Here is a 12,426-nt window from a genome sequence, read left to right on the forward strand (position 1 = left end):
CCTCAAGTGCTCTTCATTGGCCGAATACTGAGAGATTAATCCCAATTCTCGGTTCTTTGTACGCTACATCTCTGATCTGCAATATGTTTTATCGTTGTTGGTAAGTGGTTATGGTATGATAAGGAGTCATCTGTTACTTTTTAAGAAATAATATTGAGTGGTAAGTGGGATGCAATTGAGATGGTTTGTCAAGTTTGAGTCTAATTTAAAGATGGTGACTTTTTTGAAGGTGGTGGTTGAGGTTTATTGGCACATTGCTTAGGAACCAAGGGTGCGATGATCATTGATTTTCAGAATAAGAGTGTTCGGACTGAAGGGAATTTGCAAATCGCATCAGGTGTGTAAACACCCCACTATAACTATAGAACGGAAAAAGCCGAAAAGCCGAAAATAAGACGTTTGAGACCACACAAGTGTGCGATCGCTCGTGTGGTAAGCCAAACCCGCGAATCATGGGCAATAGATTGTAGAGGCCTCCATGAGCATTTTTATGGGCTTAGGCCGTAATGGGCCACAAGGCCCCACACGGATGAAATCCACGATTTGTGGCAATACTGGATTGGGCTATGTAGATCTCATAGCCGTGGCAAAATCTGGGCTGAACGGACCGCACGAGCGTGTGGGCACACTTGGGCTGAGTAATGGGCCTTGGGCCCATTTACACTGTTATGACCATTTAGGTTACCTAAGTCGCTCGAGGCGACTGCGAACCTTTCGAGAGGTCGATATTTGCATCGAGACCCTAAAATAGGTAAAATGACCGAAATACCCCCATAAGATAGAATGACCAAAATACCCTCATAGGGTAAAATGACCGAAATACCCCCATAAGGTAAAATAGCCGAAATACCCCCATAGGGTAAAATAACTGAAATACCCCTATAGGGTACAATGACTGAAATACCCCCATAGGATAAAATGACTGAAATACCCCCATAAGGTAGAATGACCGAAATACCCTCATATGGTAAACTAACCGAAATACCCCTCTATGGTAGAATGACCGAAATACCCCATAAGGTAGAATGACCGAAATACCCCACAAGGTAAAATGACCAAAATACCCTATAAGGTAGAATGACCGAAATACCCCTATAGGGTAAAATGACTATTATACCCCTAGGAGATGAAATGATTGTTATGGCCTTATGTTATCTATGACTAATTTGCTCTATGATATGTATGACTATGATTGAGCATGACATTTTGCATACACGTATGATATTGTGTCACGATATATTGCATGGGGATGGGTTGTTATATTTGGAGGAAGTGTACCGTACTGAAAAGGTTGCACGGGTCGCCCAAGACGACTGTGGACCTACTGATGGCTATATGCCGTTTATTTTACTAACAGCTTTGTTGCAATACTGTTTAGTGCCGCAACCGGTGCTAATCTTGGTGTGTCTGGCTGGGTGGGTCGATTTTATCCCCACATGGTGTGTTTGGCGGGATAGAGTGGTGTGTAGAGGCTGGATTGGGTAGGATTTCTAACTGCATATCTGCACTGATTAATGAATTTGTACTTTTACTGCATCGATTAATGATATTACATACTGTTCACTGCATGAATGATATCTGTTACTGTTATAGGCCAAGTCCCCACTGATACTATTACTGGAATTGGGCAAAAGACCTACTGATTACTGGCATTATGATGGGCTCAAGCCTAATCATTTACTGTTACGGGAAAGGGCCCACACTGAACTAGATTGTTACTGTAACGGGCTCAGGCCCAAACTGTATTTATCTACTGTTTAATTGACTGTTTGCTTGTTAGGGGATTACACATTGAGTTTTCGTAAACTCACCCTTCTGTTTTATCTGTACAGGAGACCCCTAGACTTAGGAGGATTGGAGCGACGGAGGACTCTGCAGTGGCCACACGACCCCTTTTACACTGTCTCGTACTTAATTAAGTTTTTAAAATTTTATTTGGGGTATATTACTATGATAAAGGCCTCTATGGATTTTTGCTTAAAATTTAGACTTATATTGTTTTATGTTTTAAATCTGCTAGAGGTAGGACAAATGCGAGTTTTTAAAAGAAATGCATGTGTTTAAGCAAAATACCCACAAGGTTACAAACTGTTTTAAAAAGTTTCCGCAACGTATAATATTTTGAAAACTAACGACTGAATAAGAATCTCGATTTTAGAATTAATAATAGATATTGCGGAATTCTAAACAAAAAATGTTTTAAACAAAGCTACAGTTTTCTAATGCACTATCCTGTGACATCGCCAGATTTGACCATAACGTCCAAGCTGGGTTTAGGGTGTTACAAGTGATATGTGTTTGTTTCAAATATTTTGGCCTTGTGATCTTAAAATCGTTGGATATAGTTGGCATGCCATAGGATTGTGAGTACTCACCTATATGTACAATGATTTTGGGCATCGAGGCCTTAGGACATGTTAGAGGGATAAGGGAATGTGAGCTAAGCTTCATTCAATGGGACATGTGAGGGGAAATCATGAGAGCATTAGCTATATGCTTCACTTATAGGATATGTTCGACTCTATGAGTCATTTGGTGTAATTAGAGATCCGTGTATTCGATGTGCGGTGATAGTGCCCATTTTATGTTTCATACCTCAAGAGCAAATTTATCATTATACGTGATTGTGTGATATGTGATATGTGATACATGATTAATGGATTGTGTTATATGATATATGTTTGAATGAGTATGTAAATGCTATTTAAATGAACTAATAGATAATTCATGAATAGCTATTACATGACACTAGACATAAGAACATTGTGTTTGTATATATATATATATATGGTTGTATTATGGATGCATGATGACATGTTTACATAGTGATTATTCTAATCATTTACTGAGCTTTTTTAAGCCCACCCATTCTTTTCAACATATACAGATTAGTGACGTTTCGGTGTGGGCTATGTGGTTTTTCTAAGGGAGTGATCCAAGGAAGACTTGTTAGTATTATGTATGTGTTATTTATTTATTTATGTTTTGGGGAACAAGGCAATGTGGTAGACTTGTTTATAGCCATGTTAGTTCTGAACATTCTGCTGGTTATTACTTTTGTTTAAGAGGTTTATGAGTTACAAATATGCTTAGATTTATGAACATTGATGATGGAATGATGTTTCTTGCTTAGACACATTTCTGACGTTTTGAACTATTAAATTTAGTCGTTTGGATGATTACTTGTTGAAATATTTGATGCATAATGTTTAAAAACTAATTAGGAATGAACTAACTACTTTTGTATGCTGTATTTTTAGGCATGTAGCAGAGGTACCGATAATCAAGTTTTAAAAATGATACCTCTGTGTTTTGAAACGTGCAAGGAAATCAGAATAGAGATTTGGTATCAATACCTTTACTCGAGTATTGATACTCGCGGTAAATATATCGATACTTTATGATTGGTACCGATAATTTTTGACAATATGATTTTTGAGCGAGAATAAAATGCAAGTTTGGCATCGATTTTCAAAGTGGTATCGATACCATTTAAAGGAAATATCGATACCCTAGGGTTAGTATCGATACCTACATGTTTAACTTTTAAATTTTGCTGAGTGGTTCAAATGCTTGATTATGTAACTCGGTAAGTTACATTGATTAGTGATGATTAATGTACGAATGTCTTAAAACATGTGCGAATGAGAAGAATAACATGTGACAAACATGTGCGAATGCGAAGAATAACATGTGACAACTTTAATAAAATGAACACTGTAATGTACAAGTAGTGAGACGGTGGTATGACATCTTTATATTCAAGCTCAACGATCGGGCCAGGTATAGGGTGTTACAGAACTCAGGTTTTATTCAGTTAGCTATTTATTAACCAGTTATTATCTTTCGTCCTCTAAATAATTAACTAATCCCACGTGATGAGTCCTCTTTTTGTGTCAACCAGCCTTGAGCGTCGCAAGTTCCTTGGTGATGTAGCAATGCGATTTTACATAAATATTATTGGGTTCCTTTTTAAACAAATTTTAAGGATGCGGTGTTGCCTATGGAAACATCATGACATTGAGGCATGTTCGTGCATGAAATCCTCAATTTAGACTTTAGTGCCACAACATGTCTTCATTTGGCAACAAGACTCTCACATTCTCCAACCGTACATTGCAACCAAGGTCTCAAGGTTGTGGGCTTTGTTAGGTTTGGGTCACAAAAATCACTGTTATGTCATTTAACTCCAAAAAATTGGCCTTTTTTTACCTATGTGATGAGTACAAATCGCATGATATTTTTCATTAACGCAAAAAAGGCATCAAAATGTAAGAAAAAATCATAATCTCTGATCTAGCACGCATAATCCTAAAATACTAAAAGTACCCTTAAAGTACTTATATTTTTTAAAAACAAGTCAAGAATAAGCTTGGAAAGAGAGCCAAAATATGCATTGTAATCTACTCATTAATAACTTGTACTAATAGAAAACAATTCATACATAGAAGAGAATTGGCGATCAAACCATATTGTAACTGATTAAGCAATTGATGTACTAAAGTCTAACATATATTCACAAACAATGAGAATAGGCTTCGATACATATCAATTGCTCTTTTTGGAAGATTGAAGTCATGGATCTTATCGAACTTGATTAAATTTGAACAATTAAAAAATTTGCTGCTTCAGACGCAATTTTGGGTTAAACAAGAAGGCAAGTTTTCTTGTTTAAAGTATATTGTAATTATATTGTTTCAACGCAATTTGGGGTTAACTCTAACTTGATCATTTTAAAGGAAAACCACAATAACTCCAACTTGAAACTCTCTTAACCCAACCTCTGCATGGATAATACTACCATTTTCTATTAATATACACATGCATTGTTATTACTAAAAAAATCTTACCGAATTAAATATAAAATTCAAAATATATTTGAAATATGAAGTTTAAAAATGGGAACAAATTTACTTTTCATTTCTTTCCGGAATCATATTTTTGAACAAATTTACTATTTTCTAAAATAGTTTTTCATAATTAATGAATATGTTGATGTTATATTGTATAATAAATTTATATCAAGTAAACCTATAATTGATAAAGCCTATTCATCCACCTTTAATAATTACACCTAATAAAAAATATGTAGACAAACTAACAAAACAAAGTAATGCCTAAAAATAATGACAACTTGAAATCGATGTTTCACGGTTTCTAAGTGTTAATTATTAAAACAATATATTTAGTTTAAAAAGATAAACATTATATATAAGGTAGCTCTCTCATTTACTTTTAAGCATTAGAAAGAAAAGAATTCAATAAAATTTGTTACCCTTATTTCTTTGATATCAGAATAATTTCAAATGGAATTTTGAGGGATAATATTTATTAGTTTTCTTTTCCTTCTACTTGGAGTTGATTCCAATGCCTTCCCAATGAATGATTTGATAACCAAATTGCCAGGACAACCACATGTTAATTTGAGGCAATTTGCTGGATATATTGATGTCGATGAAAACGTTGTTGGTCGAAGTCTTTTTTATTATTTTGTTGAAGCTGAAAAAGATCCCATGACTCAACCCCTCACTATTTGGTTAACTGGAGGTTAACTTGTTTAAATTTCTTTTGTTGCAGTTTCTAATGTTATGCGTATTTCCTAGTTGGTATCCTATATGAACAAGTTAGATAAAATTTACTATGAGAAAGTCGAAGCCAAGGGGAAGCCAGGGTTTTGTTCCCATTAGTTAAATATTATAATTGTATTTTTAGCCTCTCCCAAAAATTTATAATTCAATTTAATCCTCTTTAGCCCTTCAAATGGTAACATTATCATTTTTACTCTCGTTAGAAAGTAATAATTCACTTTAGGTCATTTCCATGCAAAGTTTTTAACTTTATCTCCATCCCTACCAAAAAATGTAAAGCCTTGCTCAAATTATGATTCTTTTCCTCATCTGAAAAGTTGTACCTTTAAACATATACTAAATACTTGTCGAACTAGACTATTCGTTTCATTAGATCGAACCATTACTCTATTTCCCTAGCTTTACTTAAGCCTAACTGACAAGTTGTTTGGTTACTCACATATGATAAAATATTTTGAGTAATACTATTTAGGACCAGGGTGTTCTTCAGTTGGAGATGGCTTTGGAAGTGTTGGTCCTTTCATTGTTACGAAAGATGCTCATGCTCTCCAAACAATTTTTTTTCTTGGAACAAAGGTTTTCTAATTTCTTACACTTAGTTCTTATTGATATATTTTTGTGTATATATAATATCATGTTTCATAGTTACTTTTTTCGTATACATATAAGCTTATAAAAAATATTAAATGTGTTAGAACCATAAAATGTTACAAGACATCTAGTTTTCATCGTGTTTAAAAGATTTACATTTGTTTCTTATATATATATATATATATATATATATATATATGTATGTATGTATTTCTATATCTATATCTATATAAAATATTTCTAATTATGTTTCAATGTCAAATCTATTGTTTATCGACTCTCCTATTGGATCCGGATGGTCATATTCAAACACAAGTAGCGATTATAATAATGGAGATGATAGCACTAGTAAGATCGAATATATGTTCTTCATTATTAATTAACATATTTTGGATATTATATATATTGATATTTTTCAAGTGTTTGTTTCATGCAGATAAAATATTGCTTTCATTCATGCAAAATGGTATGACAAATATCCAGTTTTCAAGTCGAAAGATCTATATTTATTTGGATCAAGTTTTTTGAGTAAACAATTTCTTTTTTCTTTTCTCTTATTTGGTTATATATCAACATATTTTTAATACACCAAAATATACTTAATGAATAACTAAACAAAATACAATGTGATCTCCAACATATAGTTTTTCTCTAATATATAAATGGTACTTTACTATTGACATATCAAGCATTCAACATTATTTTTTAGATTCAAAATAAACAATCAAACAAATTTCTTATTAAATCAATAATTTTTAAAAAATATTTTTTCATAAATTAATTTTTGTAACATACTTCTTAAATTGAATATGTCAATTTAATTATTGAATAGAAATATAATAATCAAATGATCTTGACTTAATACCAGTTATGGATAAGTCTATATGCAATAATACAACCAATATAACAAGCTCATTACTTTAATTAAATTTGGGGATTTTTTATTTTCAGGACACTTCGTACTGAATCTTGCTAATGCTTTACTTGACAACAACAAGCAATCCAAGCAATCCAAATTTAACCTCAAAGGATTGGTTGTAAGTAGAATAGTACCTAGTTAATCAAATTTAATTTCCACTTTAATAATTACTTGCATGGAAGGATTAGTTAGAAATGTTCATGGCTAAGTAACTTGCTTAATTCGAGAAGGCTTAGCTTTTTTAGATTGGATTAGGATCTCGACTTCATCTCGACTTCTATATCTTGGATCAAATCATTATGACTTCAATTAATGTTTATTAGCTCACATCATAGACAATAAATTTTTATTTAAATTAAGTATTGACACTTACATAAAAAAATTAAATTATCTTGAATTATTTTTATGAATTTTATCGAGCTTAGATAAAACAAAAATAAAATGTGTTGCAACTCAACTTTCACGTAAACATGTTTAGGTTCAATTCAATGTTAATTTAAAGATTTTATTGTGAACTTTATATTACTTTTTTAACTGTAACTATTTTGAACAGTTGGGAAACCCAATGCTTCGTAAAAAGCTAGACGATCTTGCAAGAATTGATTTCTTTTTCTCTTGGGAGATGATAAACAGCTCCTTGTATAACGAAATAAAGAAAGAATGCAATGTCATTGATGAAAATAATTACTTTTCTAACATCAAAACCACTTGGCGTGCAAAATGCAAAAACCTTATGTATGAGGCTAATTTGGCTGCTTTCAAGACCGATGCTCATAATTACTCCCCACAGAAGCTATTCGATGTCTTTCGTGCTCCTAGTGTTGAAAACGAGCAAGATTTGAACTTAGGAAAACAGGTTTTTATTTATTTCTTTACATTCCTCTTACTTTACTTGCATTTGAAACTAGAGATAACATAAATTCCTAGAGTTGATTTAACTAAGAAACTGAGTAAAACTAACTTCGTGTTATTTTTCTTTTATTCATTATATCAAAAGCGTAAAACTTTATTTTTTGGGACAGGTTCCTAAAGTTAGCACTGAAGTAGACATGTGCATTCCATTAAGGGTGCAATTTTACTTTAATCTCCCTGAAGTTCAAAAAGCTTTTCACGGGAATCGAACCAACTTGTCATATAGATGGAAGGGTTGTTTCACGTAAGTTTTCCTCTAAATTTTGAAAAAAAAAACTTTTTTTTTCTGGTTATATTCATATATTTACTTTTTAGATTATTTTAAATTCAAGTTTTAAGACTCATAATCAATTTTTCTATCTCCATATTGTGACCTCCATTTTGGGAAAAATAAATAAATTACTTGTTTATTGAGGTGAATGTTGTGTAACAATTGTTAACTTTAAAATTTTCATTATATGCCACTCTTATTTATTTAGAGCTAGTTTTAAATACAACGAAGCTGATAAGGACCTTGACATGCTTCCTGCACTTCAAAACCTTCTTCAACAATCCATTCCCATTACAATATTTAGGTTGGTATATATTTGTATGCCAATATTTTTTTCCAATACTTTCCTGAAATAAGTTAAATATGTATGAAGAATCAAAGTGAACAATTTTGAAAAGAAATTCTCAGGCATTTTAACTAACAGTTTTTTTTTCTTTTTTCTTTTTGCATTTGATTATAATGTTATAGTGGAGATCAAGATGGTATAATACCGACAATGGGAACCTTACAACATTTGGAAAAGTTGGCTGAGGAGTTAAATATCAACTTAACAAAAGAGGAAACATGGAGCTTTAGTAACAAGGTTTTATGTTACTCATTTAATTATATATATTAGCTTCTTATTTATATTATTCTTAGTTATATTTATGCATCAAATTATCCTTCCAATATTATTACCCAATTTGGGTCTAAACTTGAACAAGAAATTTTAAGTGTTGACTCGATTGGCTTGATTAGCGCTTTCAAGGCAAGCTCACACTACCTACCTAGTTCAATAGGCTTGGTCATGGACAAGATTTTTCACAAATTTTAGGCAACTCGTCTCGAATTTTTATTTAAATATGAAATTCTTAATATAAAAATATTTATACTTCTAAATAGTTAATGAAGCCAATAGGTTGGCATGGGCTAAGATTTACTAATTCAAAATATTTTAAACTTAATCATAAAAAAACAAAAATATTAGAGGAATATATTTTTGCAACATTTCATATATATTGAACATTAAAATGAGTTTTTTTTATTGAATAACCCAACTCATAAATAACACTATTTATATTTATAAATTTTCTTTTTTAATTTAATAAAATTAATGACAAATATTTAACAGGAATGAGGGTTGAAGTATGAATTTGGAGACTTACTAAAATTCTTAACAGTGAAGGGAGGTAATCATCATGTTACATCTTCTCGACCATCACAAGCTTTTTCTATTTCCAAAATTTTCACAATTAATTGGATGCATTGAGGATCGACGATGAAACTTATGGAGCACACGATCATGATTCATGTTTAATCCATCATTCACCATAATAAGACTTGTCGTTGTAATAATTTATAGTGATATGTATTATTTTATGATGCATGAACATCATAATTTTTTATATTATGCAACAATGTAATTAGTTAAATGATTTAACATCTAAAAGAAAATTATTTAAAAAAGAAGAAGCATTCATCATTTTTTTCAAATTTAATAAATAAAATTGACAAATAAAGAGATCGTTTAGAAACCATCCATTGGCAATCATTTTGTCCCCCACTAAGGGATCGGCTGGTTCTAATCCAACCAAATCAGAATTGGATATCAACCATGTCCAATCTCGTTCCTAACTTTTCCTGGTTTTTCAATAAAGACTGCCAGCTTACAATCTCTTTCAATTCGACCTCCAAATTGTTCCTAAGTTCTGGGCTTAAAGGAAATTGGGTGTGACAAAATCTATACAAAATTTCTCTACAATAATAAGCCTAAACAGTAATAATTAAATCTTATATATGATAGATCATAAAAGAGGTTAATAATAATAAATAAAATAAAATAAGAAATAGAAAAATGACTTAAATCGGTAAAACCAGGGTTTGTAATTAACTTTGGGTTAGGGGGTTTAGGATGGATTAGCTATCAATTAAAAAATTATTAATTTTCGGCCTCTAACTAATTAATCGATTGATTGATATTCGTTTATTTCTCGACCTCACTTTTTCAACCAAGATAAACTACGATTTTGTAATGCCTCAAAATTCTTGTTTTTGAATTGTTAAAAATTGTTAAAGTGATTAATATGGTTTAGTGGTTAAGTGGAGTGTTAGTGTATGTGAGGTTTTGGGTTCAAATCCTTTCGCTTAAATTTTTGTTATTTTTGTCCAACCCCTAACTTTGGATATTAAACTTATATATTATTTTCGCTCAACTAATAATAATAATGAGCCTATTTGTTTAGTGATAAAGCTTTAGCTTACTTAGAGATCTTGTGTTTGAGTTCCTCTGTGTGTGCAAAACAAAAGTATGTTTGCAATTTCCTGGTTGTGCCACCCAAGTTGGGTTGAATTTGAACTCTAGGGAGAAATTTGATACGATAACTAATTAGATTTAGTAGGATATAGGTATTTTTTTCTAAAATTATTTTTTTTTGAAGATTTTCCTCAAAAACATCCTTAAAATCACTCGCACTTTCTACCATCCCTCTCTATCCACTTTTGCCCATTTTTTGATTTTGTTCTTTTTTTCTTTTTCTTTTTGTTACAATAGATTTTTCTTTGTCGTTTTCCCCTGTTCTTTTTCTTTTCCCTTTTGCTGATTTTCAAAATTGCAATTTCAGTTTTTGTTACTCTCTTATTATTTCTCTGTTATTGATTTTCTAGCATGTAATCAATGTGGTACCGTGTTAGAGCAAGGAATTAATATTTTCGTTCAAGTGTAAGTCCCGTAAGTGCGTTCTTCGGTAGTAAGGTTAATTAATTCATTTTCATATAATGAATAGGGGTTAAAGTATTCTGTAATCTTCATTTTTTTATTCTTTTGATGTTTCAATATGAGAAGTTCGTAAGGCATGTGATGTCCTTCCAGTAAAACCTAGTTAGAATTGAACTAGGATATTGTAAATGGTTTGATACTTAATTATCTTCTCGAAATATAGAGTGATTGTGGGATTCTTTGACTTTCCACTAAGTTTTGTTCTTGGATGTCTCTTTTATATAAGGACATTAGTCTAGCATGTCTGTACGTTTTTTCTCTACTTCTTCTTCCTTGCGTTTTCGCTGAAACTTTTGAAATTCTAAGTAAGCATCTTTAGCGAGGAGTTTCTAGTATTTAGCTTAAACCAATGTTAGCACCAAATTACTGGTAATTTCTAGTAAACTCTTAGGTCATTATCGAAGAAATTTACATGTTTATAGTAATGCATGCATAGGTTTTAGATTTTTTCTTGAGCAAGGAAACTTCATGATTCTAGGTTGCATGCTACTGATTCATGCATGCATGTCAAATTTCAATAGTTGGATGATTTGATAAATGTATTTGTCTCTCTTTTAGCTCAAGAAGCTAACGTAGGTCCCAACATCAAGGGAAAAGGACATGCTAAGTAGATTATTGTATTAGAATTTTTGGTGAGTTCCTTCTTACTTCCATGTGTTGTAAATTCCATTGTTGAATGAACTGTGTAAGGCAAGTGTTCCCTCTCAATAACGTAAGTATGGTGTCTGACCAGCATAATCAGTGTGGGTATGATCTATTTATGTTTCGATGTAAAACACCTTACTTACTGCGTAAGCCAGTGCCACCAATATGTGATATGTGAGATGTGAGATATGATGATGAATAAAAGGGATATGTTTGTGATGCCTCTGATAGGGTAGCTATATTGCAATTTAGACTGACAGATCACGAGAAAACATCTCGACTGAACCAAAATGGTATGAGGAGTTAAGGGGGTATGTACATATGAGTACAACAGATTAATATGAATCTGACTCTAAATTTTGGGTACGAGGCTGGCATAAGGATGGGTTGTGTAAAAGTTATGGTTAAGTTAGTGGGTAGTAACCGCCTATGTGTCGTGTTAAGTTGGTGTATCGATCTTGTCCAAATTTTGTGAATGCCATTGGGCGTATTATGATTATTGCGTTGTATTTCTCTGAAAGGTTGGGTATCCTTATGGTATTAAAGCTTGTTCATCAGTAATAACATTGTACATTAGTCGTGTTTTCTTTATGGAACTCACTAAGTTCGTTTGAACTTACTCTATTATCCTTTCCTTCTCAGGCATGTTGATTGAAGGAATAGATTCTGTTGAAGGGACTTTGCCAGAAACTATTTATAGTGAGCCATCTATTTAATTTTGTATCATGCATGACCTTTTTGGGGG

The 12,426-nt window shown here is 32.1% G+C and overlaps 1 pseudogene; it reads left to right on the forward strand.

Moving 5' to 3' along the window:
* The first annotated feature begins 276 nt into the window (after nt 1-276).
* LOC105762291 (serine carboxypeptidase-like 44) lies at nt 277-9,530 on the forward strand (annotated as a pseudogene).
* The last annotated feature ends 2,896 nt before the right edge of the window (nt 9,531-12,426 follow it).

The sequence above is a fragment of the Gossypium raimondii genome, chromosome 7, assembly GCF_025698545.1.
Source record: "Gossypium raimondii isolate GPD5lz chromosome 7, ASM2569854v1, whole genome shotgun sequence".
Taxonomy (NCBI): Eukaryota; Viridiplantae; Streptophyta; class Magnoliopsida; order Malvales; family Malvaceae; genus Gossypium; species Gossypium raimondii.